General features: G+C 41.0%; 1 protein-coding gene across 3 annotated transcripts in view; it reads left to right on the top strand.

Moving 5' to 3' along the window:
- Positions 1 to 3,082: 3,082 nt before the first annotated feature.
- Positions 3,083 to 14,213, top strand: part of RHBDD1 (rhomboid domain containing 1) — an 86,086-nt gene continuing 74,955 nt past the window's right edge. For all 3 annotated transcript variants that reach the window (XR_010922242.1, XM_067561489.1, XM_067561615.1), the window contains exon 1: positions 3,083 to 3,443. The gene's annotated coding sequence lies outside the window, so the exon portion shown is untranslated. The remainder of the gene's footprint in view (positions 3,444 to 14,213) is intronic.

The raw sequence follows: 14,213 nt of genomic DNA, 5'->3' as shown, positions 1-14,213 counted from the left end.
AAAATGATAATTTTATTGTATGTATGTCTTCCTTCTCATTCTCTTTCAGAATACTGAATTTTTTTCCTATCGTTAGCTATATAAGTAGCTATCTTTTTATAAGGTACTCAGTTGGAAAAGGAGACAGTTCTGTTAGAACTTGAATAACATTTTAATGAAATGTTCTGTGCCAGATCCTTGCTGGTATAAAGTGTCATAGCTGTCAACTGACATCAACAGATCTGTGATGATTTACACATGTTGAGAATCTGGGCTGTGTCCATATGTGAAAATGCAAATGTATTTTCCTCTCTGGTTTTGTCCATCCCATTATCATTCGGTATTAGTAAAAATTCTTACCTAAAAATGATGATAAGGATGACTGGATGCCATCACATATTGAGCTTTAGTACATATGTATAGGGCTGGTTAAAATTTTTCTATCAAAACTTTTTTAAATGGAAACTGGATTTTTGAGCAAATGAACATTTTTGTGAAAGTTGTCTGCTTTCCTTGAAAACTCTAATTTTTTTTTTTATCAAAAAACAGAAAGTCAAAACAATTTTTAGCCAAAACTTTTCGCTCCCCAGTTTTTGGCTGAAAATTTCAATTCTCTGCTATTTTCATCTTTTCTGAGACAAATCAACATTTCCACAAAAACACCCTGCTGCCATCTTCTCATTAGCTCTCTCTATGTGAGCACAAAATAATCAAATCACCTTCCACAAAAGCAAGCATGATTTGAGGAGGCAGGTTGTGTTTGAAAAGATAAGAGATTGTAAATAGGATAAAATAACAATGGTGAAGTCTATGTTGACTGCTGCATATTTTTAAAAATTAACTTCTCTGCATGCCAAGGAAGAACCCAATTCTTACTCCTTAATAGGAAGCTGAATCTTGCATTTGGACATGGTCCTTAGGCTTAAGAATACTCATCTATTTATTATATGGCCCCATTGTCAAACTATCTCAACACCTCACAATCGCTAATGTATCCTTCCAACATCCCTGTGAAGTAGGAAAGTACTAATATTCCTAGTATACAATGAGGAATTGAAGAACAGAGAGATTATGACTAGCTTAATATTACACAAGAAGTCTGTGGTAGAACTAGGAATTAAACCCAGATCTCCTGGGTCCTAGTCCAAAATCTTAACCACCCTTTCTCCTTAAGTACAACTTGAGCATCCAGCAATGGGGTCTGGAATGGACCCTCAGTCTGCAGCAAAGCATTGTATCATTAGGAATGAGTTACTTGCGGTCCTTTTAAATAAAACTTGCATTTGAAGTATGGCGGCAAGGAAGTAGATGATGTTATTATAGAAATGGATAGCAATTATTAAAAATCAGGCTGCATATTAGAAATTTTATCTAGCTATCCATACATTTATCTCTTTCTCATCACTGCAGTTTCTGAGAATGGATAGGATTAGCATTAATTGAGATGACAAATATAAATGTGCCAAAATTCAAGAGTTTAAGATAATGAGCTTAAGTGAAGCTGAAGCTGCCCTGCTCTTTTGGCATTTGTTTGCTTTTAGAAGAGGAAAATATGCCAAATGTGCTTGTTTTGGCAAATTCAATGCCTTTTACTCAATCTCTGCCCCATTTCTAGGAATTCAGCCCCTTTTGTTCCTGCTAGTCTTCTGAGCTATGGGATGTTTTTGGAAGGGCAGAATACAATTTTCATATAATTTCTTTGACATACTTTTATAATTTGCCAAAATTTCCTACGGAAATCCAATTTAAGTGCCACACAAATTATGGAAAAACAGGATTGTTTGCATGCAATTTTGTCTTGATTTTATGATTTTTACTCAGATATTTGAACCATCAGATTGAAGGGATTATCAACATTTCAACACATCACTGCTAAGAGACCTGGCATTCCCTAGTAGCCCCCACAACTCCTATCTAATAACGAAAGATATAAAACAAAATTGTACTGATAGAAAAAAAATACATATTCTGTAACTGCAGAATGTAGAAACACTTTTGCTTCAGGCTCCCCCAAATGAGAAAAAATAATCTCCACAATCTGCATTATGGGGTAATAGTTTTCCTGAAACAAGAACATGGAAGTTATAAAGGAAGAACTTTTGCATGGAGTTTGCAATGTGTGTCAATACCAACAACTGTGCCAGGCATTTTAGGATGGGGTTTATAACTCATGTGGCTGTGTGTGTGCGCAACCTACATTTTTCCCCAGAACGCACATGAAATCACAAGCATTGCTGCAGCAACAATTCAGGCCCATTTTAAGTTCATCTCACAGTGCAGTGCCTCATATATGGCAATTATCCATAAACCCCTGCTAAGAGCAATAGTACTAGCATCTTCAGTCATTTTCTTTACTTAGTTTAACTGTAGACATAGTTCTAGTAACTGCCCTGAAAATTTCCTGAGTAAGAACTGAGCTACCAGTGGCTACTGGACGGCAACATTCCTGCCTAAACTTGCCTTATCGTGGTGAAGTACCTTACTGCAACTCAGAACAGAATCAATTCTATTCCACCATGTCTCATTGGAAGGGTATGGGCTGTACTGCTCTGATGAGGCTAAGTAGATATGAGAGAAACAGCGTATGAGGAAGAATGAATGACTTGGCATGCCTATATTGTAACTGCAGCCTTGTACTTTTGAGGCTCACAACTATCCTAGCACTAAAAAGCATGTTATTTGAACTTGCCTTCAACACCAACCTCACCCTGAACTAACTTCACAGGTGGTTCGCTGCTCTTCCATCCGCTGGGCAGCTAAACCACTTGGAACAGACGGGATAGGGTGAAGTCATCTGTTGTTGCTCCCCACCTGATATCTGCTAATGCCTCCTCATGGTGGCAGGTGCAGCTCATCATATGGCAATATCTGAGGTAGAAGGGACCCCTCCCCTCACAGGGATCTAGGGCCTGAGGCTGAGCAGCGCTAAGGGATTAACCCTAGCAACACATAAGCTGGGGAGGAGGCTCGAACTGACGTTGAATGTGTGAGAAGTGGTAAATAAACAAACCCTGAGAAGGGAACGCCTCCTTCGCGTCCCAGAATCACCCCACGGGTGGCTGCACGACTTACACAGCAAATCTGTCCACACGAGTTACTGCCCCTTGCGTCTCCACTACGGGCCTTTGGGCGCAACGCGGCGCAGCCAGCCCCTCCCCCTCATGCGCACCCTCGCGTAGTGACCACAACCACCCCCCGGCGTTCCCCTACCGCGTCCCACTCCAACACCCCCTCTCCCCGTCAGCAGACAGGGACTGACAAGAGGGGAAGGGGCGAATCCTACCCGACGCACACCGCGGCGCCGGTGACAGATGGAGGGGGCTGGGCCTATTGCCACGCATGCGTGTTTGGGATCGGGCGTGAGGATTGGGTGGGCGAACCCCGCTGCCTGCGGTTAAGCCGCATCAGGGTCACGTGCTGAGTCTGTTGGGGCCACTGTGCGCCGTTGGGCCGCGGCGGACAACGTGAGTGTGGGGGAGAGGGGCTCGGGCGGTTCCCGGATGTAGCCGTCGAGTCCCGACTCCCGCGCGCGGAGCCCCTCCCGCCCCTTTCCTTGGGACTCTTAGTAGTCGAGGCCCGCTGTTTCCTGCCCGCCTGGTGGGCAGTGTGCCCCGCCCTGCCCCGCCCCGCCCCGCGGTTACTCGGGGGCGTTGCTGGGGGCCTGCCTGGTTTACAGCAGTGTCCGGGCCTCGGGCCCGGCCTCTCATCTATTGTTGGCCCAGAATACATAAACCTCAGCCGGCGGCGGCGGCCGGGCAGGTGTCTGTCGTGCTTCCGGGCGCTGCCGGTGCCCCCGAGGGGCCAGGCTAGGCTCTGCGCTCAGTGGGTAGAGCAGGTTCGGTAGGGCCGCACTGCCGAGCCCCAGGTAACCGGGGGCTGCCAGCAGCCAGCCGAGCCTGCTCCCTCTGCACTCGGGGGCCAGCACGCCTGCAGCTTTCAGCTCCGAATCTGCGAGCTGCCACAGTGCCAGAAAATAGAGGGGAAGAGCTGTGAGCAGTCCCCACCCAAGGGAAGGTTTCTCCTCGAGTTATAAGCACTTGAAAACAGGCTTCTAATGAAAGCTCTTCCTAAATCCAATCCTGCTCCAAGCGTAATGATGACAGCATAGCGCTGATGTTTTAGTAAGGTTGTGATGGCATCAGAGGGTCCGAAATCACATGTAGCTTGGTGCCCTGGAATTATGCGTGCATGCGCGCGCACACACACACGCAAGTCACGCATGGAAATCCGGGCAGTTTGCATAGCCAAGATAATACTTTTAATTTACATAGTATTTTGCTATTTCCATCCTTTTGGTGATAAGTATTTTCCCAACATTACTAATAGGGAAACTGAGGAAGAGAGATTGTAATTTGTACAAGGTGTTTAGCAAGTCCGTGGCAGATGTGAAACAAGAAAGCAGGAAACATACATGTGAGCCTTCAAATATTAAATAATTTACCAACATTTGGTACAAAAATTGACCCTTGAGTTTTAGGTCCCCTTCATTCTGGTTGTGTGATGATCTTCATCATGCTTGTGTAGCTACAAATTTCTGCTCCTAGTGGGTGTACCACCTTAGTGAAATACAAGGATGCTTACAAATTATTTAAACAGTTTATGTGGAAGATTTTTTTTTCATACTGCATTTTTGTACCACAAGTTATGACATGTATCATTCTTAAAAGTGAATTAATATTTTTAACAGCCATATTTTTTCTGTTTCATGCAAATAGATGATTAATGTAGTTCCCATGTTTTAAAATGTTTTTAATATTTGAGTCAAGCTTGTCTTCCCCAGTTGTACATAAATGTTGAGTCACTTATACTGAAACAACTGGATATATAGGGTTATACTATTTTAATTGTCTTGGTATTAGTAGCAAAGTGGTACAAATTTTGTGTGAAAACAAGCCGCAAGAGGCCTGACCAAATCTGGATGCAGCCCTAAAAGGTGGTGTCTGAGGGCTTATCAACACACAAAAGTAATTTAACTATCTTCCATGGTGAAAAGTTCCACTTATTTGCAAACTAGGGTGGGTGGGCGTGTTAGTCTGTATACAGCAAAAACGAGAGTCCTGTAGCACTTTAAAGACTAACAAATTTAATTTCTGCAGGCATAAACTTTTGTAGGCTGTAACCCACTTTGCAGCCCACTTAAGCTTATGCCTGCAGAAATTAAATTTGTTAGTCTTTAAAGTGCTACAGGACTCTCGTTGGTTTTTAAAAAAAATTTAACTATACAATCCTCGTAGAGTAGATGCAGTTATACTGATATTCTGTTTCTTGTATGCAAATAAGAAATATTGGTTTAAGCACATTTGTCCTAATATAACTATGCCCACTCTAGTGGGACGGTAGCACTTTAACTGTACTAGTACATTTGTAGACATGCTCTAAACCTTTGAAAAGTGTCCATTAATCATTGTTACAGGTTTTCTCTTTCTCAGTGGACCACCTTTTGGGAGGTGGATACTGAAACTATTTATCAAACTCTGTTGTGCTGCCTTGTCTTCAGAAAACTTTGGGAAAACTGGGCTTAATATTCTCATTGCGGGATTAAGTTTTGTGTCTGTCTATATGTATGTAAAGTGATAACTTTCACACATGGCATCCAATCAATTCCAAAATGTCAGGGAATGTTCAGGGCATCGATGGCCAGAACGCAACTGATTTGAGGGGCAGTCAGAAACCGAAAATGAGGGAAACATAGTGCTTCTGATTAGCACAGTCACAGCTTCAGGCACTCCTTCAGTTGTCTATAGATGAAACAACTGTTTGATGGAACCCATTAATACCTCGAGCATAACAATACCCCATTTCATCTCTGCTCATTCTTCTAATACAATATAACATGTTGACAACCCAAATTATTTATCTCCAAACAAAAAGAATAATAAGGTTGGGGGGAGGGGGCGTGCACACAAGTGCTGGCATAGGGAAGGAGTCTGAGAGGCATACAGAGTTCCTAATATGAGGGGAAGGGGGTAATGGGGAGCAGATAGAAACCCGTAGTATGGGGAGAGGGACAGAAGGGGATAATAGGGATACACACAGAGATCCTGGTATGAGGGGAGGGAAGAATGGAAGCACACAGAACCTGTGACTTGGGGGGGAAGGGGAATTAAGGACCCTGGAATAGGGGAGTGGGAAATGGAGGGCACACAATGCCATTACTGTGGGGGAAAGATGGGACTGGGAACATAGCTGGTGGGCGTGGGAGGGGATAAAATAGTATGGAAACGGGGGGAACGGGACACACAACCCACAATAGCTGGGGAGATTAGAGGATCCTGGAGCATATAGAGATCCAGGCCTGAGGGTGATGCGAGGGAAAGTTGTAGGCACTATCTGAAAAAAAGGGGGTGTGGGAGAGTGGCACAAATGGAGCTTGTGGGGTGAAAGATGGAATGCAAGGAGCCCCTGGTGTGTGAAATAAGCTCAGCCTACACACTTGAGCCCTAATATAGTTAACGTGGCAAAACTGGTTGGTATGAAAACAGTTGGGTTGGTATAAAAGTGCTGCTTCTGTATAACTTGTGCAGTTTTCTGACTGGCATAAGCTAAACTTCAGGGCCTACTTGAATTTTGTATGATTTTGAATGATTGTCAAATAATTGTGGCTGAGTTGCAGGCAAGACAAGGAAAATTGTGGAAAAGTAATAAAGTATCATTATTAATTGCGGTAATTTGGAAAAGCCAGAGCAGACCTATTTGTTTAAAAAATTTTGCAGGAACAATATAAACACTCAAGTATTATGTTATGCCTGCTAATTTTTTTGATAACCAGACTTTTTGCTGCAACTATATTATGATCATTAATGACTGGGGCTGAGACACGGAGCCCCGCTTCTGCTCAAATAAATTGGGTTCTACTGTACTAATGGGGAAAAATGTGTGTTGTAAACCCCAAAATGTATGCAAAATAGTGGACTGTGCAAAGTAATTAAAATAAAAATTTTGCAGGATGTGCAATTTCCTAAATATTGCGGGATTTGCAATTTCCACGATATTGTGAATTAAGTAGGGCCATAGCTATACTGATATAAGCACAGTTATAATGTTATAACTGCATCTACTGTAGGGGCTATGCTACAGACCTGTATCGATATAACTGTGTTGCTTAAGGATGTGAAAAATCCACACCCCATAGCGACATTGTTATACCAACCTAATTCCCCATTTAGACAGTGCTATGTTGGTGGGAGAGCTTCCTTTGCCAACATAACTACAACCTTTTGCGGTGCTGGATTAATAACGCCAACGAGAGAGAGCTCTCTCATTGGCATAGGGCATCTTCATTAAAGCAGTATAATGGTGCATCTGTGCCCATGCAGCATTTTAAGTGTAGACGGACCCTGCGGCTTTTACCGCCATAACTATGTTGGTAAAAAAATCACACCCATAACCAACATGTCTATGCAGGTAAACTTTTTAAGTGTAGACTTGGTCCCAGGGTATTCTACACTAGAAATTATACAGCAGCAAAGCTGCAATGTAGACACTACAGCAGTGGAAGGGATTCTCCTGTTGTTGTAGTAAATCCACCTCCCCGAGCGAGGACAGTAGCTAGATTGACAGAAGTACTCCATGACTTAGGTCAGTTTAACTATGTCTTTCAGGGCTGTGAATTTTTCGCACCCCTGAGGGGCACAGTTGGGTTGTCCTAAGTTTCTAATGTAGACCAGCCCCACGTGTCCATGGAGAGCCAAAGAAGGGGTATCTAGAGAGCAAGTGATTCTGGCAGTCTGACCAAAAAGTGGTCATAGAGAGGAGATACTACTTTCAAGATATGTAAGCTATTCACTTTTCTTGTTTTTCGGTGTAACCAAAGCTGAAAATCTAACTTACATTGTTGTTTGTAGTGTCGTTGTAGATGTTGGTCCCAGGATGTTAGAGAGACAAGTTGGGTGAAATGATAGCTTTTATTGGACCAACTTCTGTTGGTGAAAGAGACAAGTTTATGAGCTATGCAGAGCTCTGTTTCTGGTCCTTCATCAAGAGAAAAGCTCTGTATAGTTCAAAAGCTTCTCTCTTTCAACAACAGCAGTTGATCCAATAGAAGATATTGCCTCACCCACCTTGTCTATCTAATATCTAACTTAGTTTATGTGAAGCATAAATTTAGATGTTAAGCAAACTATTCCTTGTGTTTTAGTTTTTTTCTCTGTTCTTAATAAATCTTGTTTTTGTTGAGATTGCTGTTGTCTGGGCAGTTTCACACAGATGTCTCCAAAGTAAAGAGAACCAAAGAGTTTCTGCAGCTTGCACCTGCCTCTCAGTCTTGGTCAAAGGGGATAGACAAGGGTTTCTGCCCACAGTGAGTTGTACTGCCCTCAGACTATGGCAGACAGGCACAGGGGGGAAGTTGAAAGACCAAGCAAAAGGTGAGAGTTGGTGTTGGTCATGCTGTATAACAAGATGAAAATTATGACTTAGGTGGTCAAAATAAATTAAGGGTATTTGCACTGATGTTTGTATAGCTGCTGTGATCTTTGTAAATGGATACATGGGTTTGGAAAAGAAAAATATGCTATCACAAATCTTGACTAGGATATGAGTAAGAAGTTTTACCGTATATCATTCCTTTTCAAGCTATTAGAAGGGGTGTGTGTGTGTGTGTGTGTGTGTGTGTGTGTGAGAGAGAGAGAGAGAGAGAGAGAGAGAGTGAGAGAGAGAGAGAGAGAGAGAGAGAGAGCATGTTGGCCATTGCCTGCTCCTCATAAAATAGAGCAGTGTGTGCCAGAGGAGACTGCTAGTTGAATATGGGGCCTTTCCTTTTGCAGTCATTAGTTTGCTGGCCCAGATTGTTAATGAATTAATGTCACTACTGTATAACAACTGGTCACTGGCTTGTGAGTTGGTATTGTCAATCAGGTTCTTGGTAGAGAGGTGTCCACATCGCATGCTGTTTTCACAGGGCCTAATCCTATATTCCATGCTCTGAAAACTCCTGTTGAAGGCAAAGCGAGTTTTGATTGAGTATGCTCATATGGCTTAACCATATTTAGCATCCTTGTTGGCAGTATCTGAGAATTGAAGGACTGAATGCATATGGAAACTAAATTGTCCTCTCTCCTGTAGAACTAATCCCTCTAGGGCCTTGTCTACACTATGGAATTAAGTCAACCTATGTTAGGTTAACGTACAGCCACTGCAGTACTGCAGTTTTTCATGTCCACACTACCCTCCTTCTGCTGGTGGTGTGTCCCCTCACCAGGAGAGCTTGCACTGACTTAATTGGGCTGTCAGGCCCCCCCCCCACTGCCCCAAGTATCAGCCCGGTGTGGGGCTCACAGCTGGACTCCCTCCTCCTTGCTGCCCGGCCCTGACAGCTGGAGCTGTCAACCCATACAGGGCTCCTAGCTGTAGCCCCCACTCCCACTGTCAGCTCTGCATGGGACTCACAGCTGGGCTCCCCCACCCCAGGGCTGTCAGCCCGAGCTGTTAGCCTGGCACAGGGCTCACAGCTGGAACCCCTTCTGCCTGGTGCTGACACTCCTGGGCAAGGGGGGTCCAACTGTGAGCCCCACATGGGGTTGACAGCTTGGGCTGTCAGCTCTGGGGCAGAGGGCTCCAGCGATGAGCCCCATGTGGGGCTGACTGCCAACAGGTAATGTAAGTAATGCAATATCTACACTGACACTGCATCGCCCTAACTACAGGTATGTCTTCACCGACGGCAGCAAATTCTATCTGGATCGAATGAGCAGTCAATGAAGACCCTCTCAATCGATCCAGAAGTCGACGCAATAAAACCACCCCCTCAAATGGTGCAGTGCAGTGAAGACGCTGATTAGAAAAGGAGTTATGAAGTTGAGAGAAGTTACACAAGCTACTCTGCATAGCTTGCATAACTCCCGTCGACTGCTGCCGAATTTCCAGGCAAGTGTAGACCTGGCCAACATTGACCTATGTTGTCATAGCTACATCGACCTAAACACTACACCTCTCGCTGAGTTGGAGTTATTAAATTAATGTAATGGGCAACTTACATCGGTTTGAACTACATGTAGTGTAGGAGCTTATAGAGCTAGGTCAACTTAAATTGCCTTACGTCGACCTAACTGAATTGTAGACCAGTATTGGATTGAATCATGTTGACATAGTCAATATGTTGGCTCTGTGCATGCTGTGTACTTGTTCTGTGGATTAATGAGACATCACTTGCTAAGGCTGTTTGTCAGGTAACTTTCATTACCACTGAATACATTTTAAATCATTGTGTCAGATATAAATCCAGTAATTTTTCAATACAGGAAATCAAAGGGATAAGGGATAAAAATGTGCATTTTAGTGGTGTAAAAATCAGTTAGACTTCAGTAGTTTCAGTTAATAATGATTGAAAATTTATCTCAGGTCTTTGCCATGATTTCTTAAAATATTTTTTAAATTAAATCCTTATTTGCAACGGATACTTTATTTTTGAAGTACAGGTTTATGTATAGATTCTGATTAAATTCCCAGTTATAACAGAAATGTGGTTTTCAAGTTGTTCCTTTTAAAAAAAAATACTTGCCTACAGAGTTTGACAGGGCTTCTATTGCCATTGCTAGCTGGTAAGTTATTGGTACTGATACTGATTTTGCTATATTATGTATAGGATAGACTGGATTAAGTCTTGGAATGTTTTTCTTTTAGACTAATTAGTTGGTGGCAACAGATAGGGGGTAGTTCTGTATGAGTGCTCAACATCTCTGTTATTCAGACCAAAGTGGTTGTCAACCAAAAATTGAAGTACACAGTATTATCGAGGTAATGTCTAAACACTTTTGTCTTAATTTTGCCTCATAAATAGGCTTGGTGTAGAATTAGATTTTTATTTTTTTAAATAATTTGGTAGATAATATTGATTGATTTTAAGCATTTTTTAGTTTTAAATTTTAATAGTTGCACAAAATTATGGGTATTAAGCTTTTTGTGCTATTAGCATTTTAAGTTTTCACAGTTGTGGGATATTATCAGATAATAGAGGGTCAGACAATAATTATTTAATGACTACACATGAAATTAAAAAAATTAAAGTTTTATAACCATTAAAATACAAGTTGTCAACATCACGTCAAAATAACAAAAAAAAACAAAAAACAAACAAAAAAAATCCTTAAATCAAAGTCTAATAATGCTCAAGCAGCACTTTTCTTACTTTGTATATCTGTAAATTTTGATTTTGATTATTCTTGATGGAAATCTTTACTGATAAAAATCTATTCTTCCAAGCCTATTCATAAGTCATTTGCTCTAGACCCTAATCATTTGTTGTTGTTGCTCTTCTATGAAGCCCAGCTAATCTTTTTGGAAACAAGATGTCCATAACTGAACACACTGTTCCTCACTTGATTACACCAGAGCCATAACTCTTAGCATTGCTGCTTTTCGTTAAATAAGGAATTTTTCATCTCCATATTTCAGACCACTGTTTTCTGTTTTAAAGAGGTACTAAATTTCATAGGTCTTATAAAATTAAAGAATTTTAAACATTTAATTTTTCAAAATGTTTGCTATTTTAAAATATTTATTAAGCTAGGACAGTGAAATTGGACTGGTATGTTTCAAATACTTTTCAGAAGAAAGTTTAAAATAAACTACTGTGAAAATGTTCTAAAAATATAATTACAAAATTTCTATTACATTTTATACAGATATATTTTTCAGAATTATCACTGTTTTTAATGAAACCTAAATTTAGGGCCTAACCTATTTGAAAAGAGTCTTTATTATTTATACTAATATTTGTATTCATTTTGTGTTGTCATTCCTGCCTGTCTTGTTTCTTGTGAACAAGATAGAAGCAGCTGTATTATAAGAGTGAGTTGATTTTTTTAGAAATATATTCATTAAATATCCTTTCATAACAGCCTTTCATATTAAATTAAAAAACTTTGTTTCTTCAGTTAACAAAACTGGGTATTGCTTTACAAATGAAAAATTATTAAACCCTTTAAAGCAGGGGTTCTCAAACTGAGAGGGGGGAGGGTTGGGACCCCTCAAGGGGTCACAAGGTTATTATGGGGGGGCGGTTGTGAGCTATCTGCCCCCGTGCATGCCAGCCAGCCAGCCAGAGCCCTTCAGAGGTAGGTGGCCAGAGATCAGCGCCTACTAGCTGGGTGCTCTGAAAACAGTGCCATCCCCAGCAGCAGTGCAGAAGTAATGGTGGCATGACATTGGGGGGGAGGAGGAGACATCACAGCCTGAAATATTTTCAGAGGGGGTCCTAGCAAAAAAAGTTTGAGAACCCCTGCTTTAAAGAGCCATTTGATTAACCGGAAGTCACTCTGTGTAAATTAATTGCAGCTATAATGATGTCACAACATTGTCTTTTGTTATTTATCAGGAAATTGACTATACGTTTCAAAGCTTATAGTAACTTGCAGCTAGAGGCTTGACCTTCTGTTTCCATTGTAATGATGCATATACACTGAATATATATAGGGGGTTCATTCTATTTCAAATTTTGTAAATGCTTTTCATGCTGGTTCAGTTTTCTCCACTTGCATTCTTATTTCTAATTCACTAGTAGATGATTTTCCAGAGATTGAAGATGATGCTAAAGGAAGTGGCCTAATTGATTGCTTTGACCTGGTCTACAGTTAACATTTGGATCAGTGTGCGAAAAATCCACATACCTATGTAGCTATGCCGCCCTGACCCCAGTATAGACACAGTTAGGTCGATAGAAGAATACTTCCGTTCACCTAGCTACTATTATTTATGAAGATGGTGTTCCTATCACGACAGGAAAAACTCTTTCCATTGATGTAGGCTGCATCTGTGTTATGAGATTATGCCACCTACTTTAATTCTTTACAAACGAATTGTTTGTCATTCAAATTGTTTGTCCATTGATGTTACTACAAATGGATGCTGCAGGAGTTCTAACTGGGAATTCTCATTACAGATCAACTTTCTTGGCTGTAGGTTGCTCTTACTGCTGTACCATGTAGCTTTTTGAGAGAAGATTGATGAACAGCTCTTCCGAGGTTCAAGTTTGCCCACTCCTGTAACTACTGAAGCAGTTTCAAAGCCTCAAATGTGGCTGCACTGAGACTGTCTCCTACATCTAACCTGGTGGATGATAAAGGGAAAGGATGCTCCACCAATGTCTTATTTCTCTACTTACTTGCAGAATGTAGATGCCAGGCTAGAGTTGTGTTTTTGCCTCCTTAAAAAGTATCTTTCACTTAAGCAGGGTCCTAGTCCTTGTTGTTAGACATTTGTAGGTCAGTCTTTTCTCCAGAAACTGGGGTCTTAATGTGGAATGTCATCCACTCTACTGCTGTAGGTAAAGTCAATAACATAGCAGTAACAGAATTAATTCTTAGTTGTTATCTACAAAAATATTTTAAGGAATGTTACCGACAGGCAATTTAATAATGGTAATCAGTTAATCACAGTATAATATCCTGTGGCTGCCAAACAACTTTTCTGAAGCAAAAGGGGTCCTATTGTTCAAATTAAAACTAAATCCTTAAATGCTTTTCACTGGATTAGTGCAAAACAAACAAACAAAAACAAATTCTTAGAATGTTTAGTTCATACATTTATCTTGAGTAGGTGACAAAAAATGCAGACACGTGGCAGCCTATGCTAAAGACAAAGGTCCAGTTAAAGCCTATTCTGAAAATTTGTACATTTTGGAGGCTGTGGCATGTTTTGGAAATCGTTGGAGAAAAACAGAATAAGTCCTTCATTGTTTCAAGTCTCATTAGCCTTTTAATAAACACAGTAGAGGCTGGAGGAAGAATGTTTCAAACAGTTGAAAGCACTATGTGTGTTAAATTAATTACATTCCAAAAGCACCAGAAAGCTCTCTAGAATCTGTTTGCTATCTTTTTTCTGTGTTTCACTTGTAGGAGCCAAATATAAAGCTACTTGGCTGACATGTTTTTGGGGATACCTTACCATTATTATTATTTATTCATATTATAGTAGCGTTTAGAGGTGTCAGTGATATTGGGACCCTGTTGTGGTGCTCATTGTACAAACTCAGAGAAAAGGATGGTTCCTGCCTCAAATTGCTTACAAGCTGATCTGTAGCTTAAATGGGAATCAAAGAAACAAATAAGATAAAAGAAACCTCCTTAAATTAAAGTGAGATGCTTTGCACTCTGTGGTAAGCTGGACCTAAATTCTGTGCCAAGAATCTTGGATTCCATAGCATTTTGGTGTAGTAGACTGGAAATTAAGTGGCAACTGCCTTTACTTGTAAAATGGGTTTTTGATCTGCCAGTGATTTTTGTAGTGATAGTGCATTG

Source organism: Emydura macquarii, unplaced genomic scaffold (genome assembly GCF_026122565.2).
Source record: "Emydura macquarii macquarii isolate MOO-44397 ecotype Brisbane River unplaced genomic scaffold, CSIRO-AGI_Emac_v2 contig_18, whole genome shotgun sequence".
Taxonomy (NCBI): domain Eukaryota; kingdom Metazoa; phylum Chordata; order Testudines; family Chelidae; genus Emydura; species Emydura macquarii.
This window is presented reverse-complemented; position numbering and strand designations above follow the sequence as displayed.